Raw genomic sequence first — 7446 nt, 5'->3', positions numbered from 1 at the left:
ACAGAGACATACAAGATATCAAGCTCCACACTGTCGCCTTTATGCACATCCATAAATACATATATTTACATGTATATGTATACATGTATATATATATAAAGTTAATCCAAATATGAAAACACAAAGACGTGAGGACGTGGAACAAGTATAGTGTTATTGGACGCTCAGAAAAGGAAAGAAAGAAGGAAGATTTAACGTTTCGAGCGGAGGTCTTCGTCAGAAACATAGGAAAAGGAAAGATCCAAGGAAGGGAAGACGGAGGAAAAAATCGCCAGCGATACACACGCGGTCACACATACACACACACACACACACACACATTATATAAATATATATATATATATATATATAGAGAGAGAGAGAGAGAGAGAGAGATACACACAAATATATCTATATACATATGTATATATATATACATATATACTCATATAGAAGTATACATAAGGATAAATGAATTAGGCAAGTCAATATAAAAAGTGTATTAAATACATGAAATATAAAAAATGTATTATGTTTACCTACAAAAAGGTCCGATTCCAAGCAGTAGAAATTATTTCAAGAGTTAAAGAGGTTGAAGAAAAGTACTCTAAATCCAACAAATGTTTCTCGGGGCTCGGTGATCCAAAATAATGTATGTAAAGTGATTTCTTCGTCGGATGAGATGAGCGTCTCATATCTCTCTCTCTCTCTCTCTCTCTATATATATATATATATATATATATATATATGTCATGGTGACTGACCAGGCTATCAGATGTTGCTAGACATCGCTGGTCACAATGCGCTTCGCATCGTTTTAGCCTTCAAATGACGCCACCCCTCTGGCTACGCGAGCAGGCAAACAGGAGAAAGCGTGAGAGAATGGTTTGGTGAAAGACTATAACAGTTTTCGCCACCACCTCCTGCCGGTGACTCGTAGAGCTTTTAGGTGCTTTCGCTCAATAAACACTCACAACGTCCGGTCTGGGAATCGAAACTGTGATCATACAACCGCGAGTCCGCTGCCCTAACCACTGGGCCATTGCGCCTCCATATATATATATATATATATATATATATATATATATATGTATAGGAAAATAAGTAAGTTGTCATAATAGGACTCAGAGTTTCAAATGACAGACCTAAGAGTTAGGATGCACTTTCATCGGCTATTGTGACAATAGACGCTATGAAAAAAACATTGAATAAAAGTGAAGTTACTCTAATAGACAGGAAAAATTATAAAAGTTAGAAAAAAAAATTATTATAAATACATGCAACCATATTCTCACAATACCATAAAACCTTCTGCGTTCATGAAGTCTACATACGTACACACTCACGCAAATATGTATATATATATATATATATATATATATATATATTATATATATATATATATATATAAGCCCATACTCACACAAAACATATACGTGCATATACGTGCTCATATATACATCTCTACACGCACACACATTAGGTTGGGTGTAGAGGTGGGGTATGTGGGTAGGCTGAGGGTGGGGGTTGAGGTGGGGTGTGTAGGAGTGGATGTAAGTGATGGAGTGGGGGTGGGATGGGATGGATAGGGAAAGAGGGGTTGGATTGTGTGGGATGGGGTTACGTGGGAGGGGTGAAGATGAAGGGAGAGGGGGAGGAGAGAATGTGGGTAGGAGTGAAGAGAAGAGAGAAGAATAGTAGGAGTGAAGAGAAGTTGAAGTTAGAGCAAGAAAGGAGAGGTGGGTGGGTGGGTGTAAGTAGGTGAGAGAGAGAGAGGAAAGGGGAAGAGAGTTGAGCGCATGTGGCACAAAGGAGCGAAGAGAGACGATTAATCCCTGTTTACAGTGCAAACGGAAGTCCGGGTGGCCCCTGTGCAAGGACAATCCAAACAGAGGTTGCAAAGAATGACCGGTAGTGCGGAAATGGCGCGAGAACGGGGTGTCATTGCCGAGTCGAATGTCTTGAAGATGTCCCCGAACTGGTCAGCCAAGCTTGTGTGTGTGTGCGTGTGTGTGTGTGTGTGGTTGTGTATATAGATCGTCTCGTTGAATTACCCAGATTAGTGGATGTGTATCCATCCTGTGATCAGACATAAAAATTTGATAAAACGTCCTAAAGCTAGAAATGATTTTTACGACAGGGTATACATAGTACAAGTTATATCAAATAGTAATAAACAGAGTATAGTGAGATTATTTGATATTAACCTCCTTATGGATTAAATGTTACCTCAAATATAGAAAAGATGTTCCTAACACTGATTAGTGCGAGTTTATTCGCTTCAAATATATATCACAAAAATCTTGAATAACAATTTGTTAAGATTTTGTAACTGTTGAAACATATATGCTAATACATATATTGAGCTACAAAAACTTCATCTATATCACACACACGCACACAACACTGCACATGAATGTAATTGTAGAAATATGACAAATTGTCTTCTTATAATATATGTCTGAAGAATTAATATGCCAAACAGAGGTAGTATCAGAGGATATCATGAGCAAGACTATGTATGTCGGTAAATTGAGGAAACTTTTTGGAACATATATCTCATATATATATATATATATATTTTAGCTAGGATAGTAGAATCAGTGATTCTTCACTTTCGAAGACGACAATGGGGAATGTAATTCTATAATAAAATTGAGTATTGGCACAGAAACGTCTTTCACTTAAGTATCATCTACGCGTAATTGAAAAACTCTAGTTACTGATACTAAGCGGTGATGTCTTGAATTTGAAAGAAAAAAACTTTTCATTTATGTTTTCATGCAGAAATGCTAACTCTAATCTTTCCAGCATATTATATCCCCGTTAATGTAGTGGCAAGTCACTGGCAAGCCATATAGTGATATTTACCAGTTGCAGTTATTTCACTTCCTTTTGTACAAATTGCGCATTCTGAAGGAAGAAATGTTACAACTAAAATGTATTTCTGTCCAGAAATCGTTAGGTGATTCTAGGTCTAACTTAGTGAATGGAAATAATTCTTTTTCTTTAGATTACTGGATTTTATAGAGCTACTTTCACCGTAATAAAGATCACAATAAAATAATCCGCCTGCCAAGTAGGAAACTAATGTTCTTGAAAATGACATTTAGGGGTCAGCTTATAAATCTCTCACTCTCTCAAAGACATACGCACGCATATATATAAATATATATAGATATATGTGTGTGTCTGTGTGTGTGTATACATACATACATATATATATATATATATATATATATATATACAATATATATACATATATATATATACACACATATAAACACACATATATATATAAGTAAAAATTCTAGTTCTAAAATCTCTCTAAATGATTAACGCAGTAGTTGTACTGACAAGTGATGTTCGTAGCCACTTAAACATGGCTGTCCGTTCGAACGGACTCTACTGTGATTGTTTTAACCACAAGAGGACATCTCTTATAGCTGGTTAACGATGCAGAGCTGCATCCGATAAATTGCGAACAGGGACCGAAGCTCTACCACATTCTAGTAGCGGGAGCAGTAGATCAGCTCTTCATCGTGAACCAGCTAGAGGAAATGACCTCTTGGGATTAAAACCATCGCAATAGAGTCCGTTCGAACGGACAACCATGTTGAAGTGTGTACATATATTAATACACACACACATATATATAGAGATAGAGAGAGAGAGAAAGAGACAGTGAGAGAGATACATACATACATATATGCATACATACATACATGCATTCATACATAATTTGTTTTTGTGTACTCGTGCATATGTTTGACTTTATGTACACATAGCTGATTAGATCTACCCCAGTACTCAACTGGAAGTTATTTCATCGACCCCGAGAGGATGAAAGGCAAAGTGAATATCGGCGGAATTTGAACTCAGAACGTAAGGATGGACGAAATGCCGCTAAGCATTTTCCGCGGGCTGCTAATGATTCTCGTAGCACATCGCTCCAACAAAAAGAATAATAATGATAACTTAGGAAATAATAGACCGGACATAGCAATTATAGATAAAGAAAAGCGGTGTTGCTTATTAATCGACCCATCATGCATGTTTGATTCCAGGATCGTAAAGAAAGACGAAGAAAAACATAGAAAATACAATCTATTGAAATTTTATTGTTCCTTTCCCTCTTTTATTTTATTTGTTTACTTTTCTATTTTTTTTTTCTCTCCGTCTTCCCTTTTTTCTCTATTACATGACAATCTGGTGTGTTTGTTTTAATGGCCTACCAATGTGTACAGTACGTTTCTCTGTCCTAGGTGTCAAGGAAACAGCAAGAAATGGAAACAAAATTGAAAGAAGATGCTAATGAAAAAAAAAAAAAGAAGAAGAAGAGCAACAACAGCAGCAGCAGCAGCAGCAGCAAAAACAACAACAGCAACAACAACAACAATTCGCAAAAACTGAGCTACTCACGAAAACTGAGGCAGGACTGGAGAGCCTAGTCCAGTCTGTGCGGATTTTCTCCGGTGATATTAAGATGGAGTTTGGAATCTCACAATGTGCTACGATGTTGATGAGAGGAAGAAAGCTTGCCAGGACGGAGGGCATATGGTTGCCAAGTGGTGAAGTGATGAAGTCAAATCAACCACAATCTAGCTATAGATACCTCAGAATGGCAGGCGGAATCAAACTCTATGGCATGAATGAAAGCACAAAAAGAGAGTACCTGCGGCGAGTGAGAAAAACATTGGCTCCAAATTGAATGCCAGAAACATAGTTTTGGAAATAAACTCGCGCGCAGTCCCCGTAATTTGGTATGACGCTGTAATCTTGAAGTAGGGAGAGGAGGATCTAAAGGAGAGGGACAGGAAGTCAAGAAATCTCCTAATGATGCATGGGGCTCATCATCCACGTGTAGACACTAGTCGCCTATACATAAACAGAGTAAATTGAGGAAGGGGACAGATAAGGGGGGAAGACTTCGTGCATATCGAACTCGAGAGCTTAATGAGATATCTAATCCAAAGTAAGGTAAACTTGCAAGTGACAGTCAGGAACGAAGGAGTATTGAGAGCTGAGGAAAAGGGGAAACAAACGAAGGAGTACAAAAAGGACATGAAGAAGAATTACGCAAGAAGGGACTACACAATCAATTCCATGTAGCTACAACAGAAGTTGTTGGAACAAATAGATGGGATCGGCTGATGAAAGGCTCCCTAAAAAAGAGACTGAGAGTACTAGACTAGCAGCGGAAGACCAAACTTTGGCTATGAGTTGGAGGGTCAACCGCGGGAACAGCATTAGAAGGCATCAAGGGGAATATAAAGGAAATTGGAATAGAGTGCTCAGTAGAAATGTTAAAAGGGTTTGCCTCCTTGCCACCGACAGAATAACCAGGAATGTATTAGATGGCAGAAAAAAGCGAATAGCATAGTACCGTAGTCTCTAGGTATTATAATAACAACAACAACAACAACAACAATAATAATAATAATAATTACCCTGATGCAGTACCAGGCAGTGGCTCGCGTGGTTTCTGATCATAACTGATTGGAAGTGTTATCATGTACATTCTTTTGTCTTGGTATAAAAGATGGGCTACAGCAAATATTCTGCTGAATACCACAGAGTTGCTTCTCAGTTGTTTGATCTTAACCAGGTGAGCATGTTCCTTAGTGGCTGACGATATGTGCATTTCTATCTATCGCGAGCAGAAGTAGTGGGGAAGCACCATAGCCGTGTGTTGAGAGGGATTCTTTGGGGTTTGAATAATTCACCTCTGGAAACATGGGTATTCCGTTCAACCTCCTTAAACAACCCTTATTCAGGGACCTTTTGAGCGGGATGGGTTACTCGACCAGAAAAAAATTTCTAACTGGGTCCCGCATGCAAGGTCATACGCTGTTTATATTGATATGAGATCATTATGTCATGCACATATGGTTGTGATGCATGTACCTGGTGTAACCTAATCAGACTGGTACTTATGATGGGTATACTGAGCTTCGTATATTTTACCCCAGTGTCACTTTGATGGCATGCACTGCTCTCTCAATCAATAATAATCATAATAATAATAATAATGATAATAATAATAATAATAAAACAACAACAATAATAATAATAATAATAATAATAATAAACTTTTCTACTACAGACACAAGGCCTGAAAGTTTAGGAGAGAAGACTAGTCTATTACATCGATTCCAGTGTTTCAGTGGTACTTAATTTACCGACCCCGAAAGGAAGAAAGGCAAAATTGGCCTCGGCGGAATTTGAGTCCAGAACGTTCAGACAGACGAAATGTTGCTAAACATTTTGCCGGTTGTGCTAACGATTTTGTCCCTTATAATATCCATCATAGTAAACCCTCAAAAATCATACCAGGGGTATGACCGAACCTGAACCAAACCAAAATGACAATAATGTGTAAAAGTGAAGTGTATAACCAATGTCTATGCTGTATTTTCGGTGCAATAAGTATTGTACAACACATGCACAAGCCGTTGCACCATATAGAAGTGACACGGAGATGAATCAATGTAAGATATCTGGTGTTGATAAAGGTCAGAGGCTAGTAGTGTGAGAGCATCACGTCCTCAACATAGCACTGAATATTCCCAAACCAAAATTGTTGTGAAGACCATTCCTTTTGGAAGGAATAATATATCAATGTAAGCTTCCACTACAGACATCGTTTTATGAAATTTAAGGGGCTTTTCATAAAGGGACGAACATTAATTCTAGAATCTCTTACTTCACGCTCCATTATGATATAGCATAATACAATATATATGTACATATGTACATACATAACTACATACATATGTTTGTATGTGTAAGTATGTATAAATGCACAGCCGCTCTTTAACGACTGAAAGTAAAAGATTAAAGATAACAGGTATATATACATACATACATATATATATACATACATAGATATATGTATCTTTTATTAAACTTTTAATACTTTTGATATAAAAAAAAATTAATCAATTAATTAATAAATAAAATAATATATAAATATAAAAATATACATACATATATATATATATATATATAAAATTTATAAGTTTAAATTATTTAAATAATTTTTTATTTTTAACTGTTATATTTTAAAATTAATTTTATGTATTGGCTTGTGTTTTTCACTGTTGATTTGCCTAATAGTGGTTTTATCTCTAATTTAATATTATATATATATATATAATATATATATATATATATATATTATATAATGAAATATTAAAAAACTAAGTCTCTCTAAAAGAGAACAGCGGCAGCGTTCCCGGAAAATAATAGTTATCGCCATACTAATATGGCATTCTTATAAAAATAAGAAAAAAGCTGTCCGCTTATTAGCTCCATGAGGCCATCGCCTTAAGTTAGCTATTTGATACACAAACTGTATCCATATAAACTTCGAACAAGGGAGGTCAGTCGCTCCACACTACTTGACCGGCAGCTACAGACGCGTTTCGGGGTATTGCCCCTTTTCAATGCAGCGTAGCTGCCGGT

This window comes from Octopus sinensis, linkage group LG4 (assembly GCF_006345805.1).
Source record: "Octopus sinensis linkage group LG4, ASM634580v1, whole genome shotgun sequence".
NCBI classification, from domain to species: domain Eukaryota; kingdom Metazoa; phylum Mollusca; class Cephalopoda; order Octopoda; family Octopodidae; genus Octopus; species Octopus sinensis.
Note: the sequence above shows the minus strand (reverse complement) of the source record.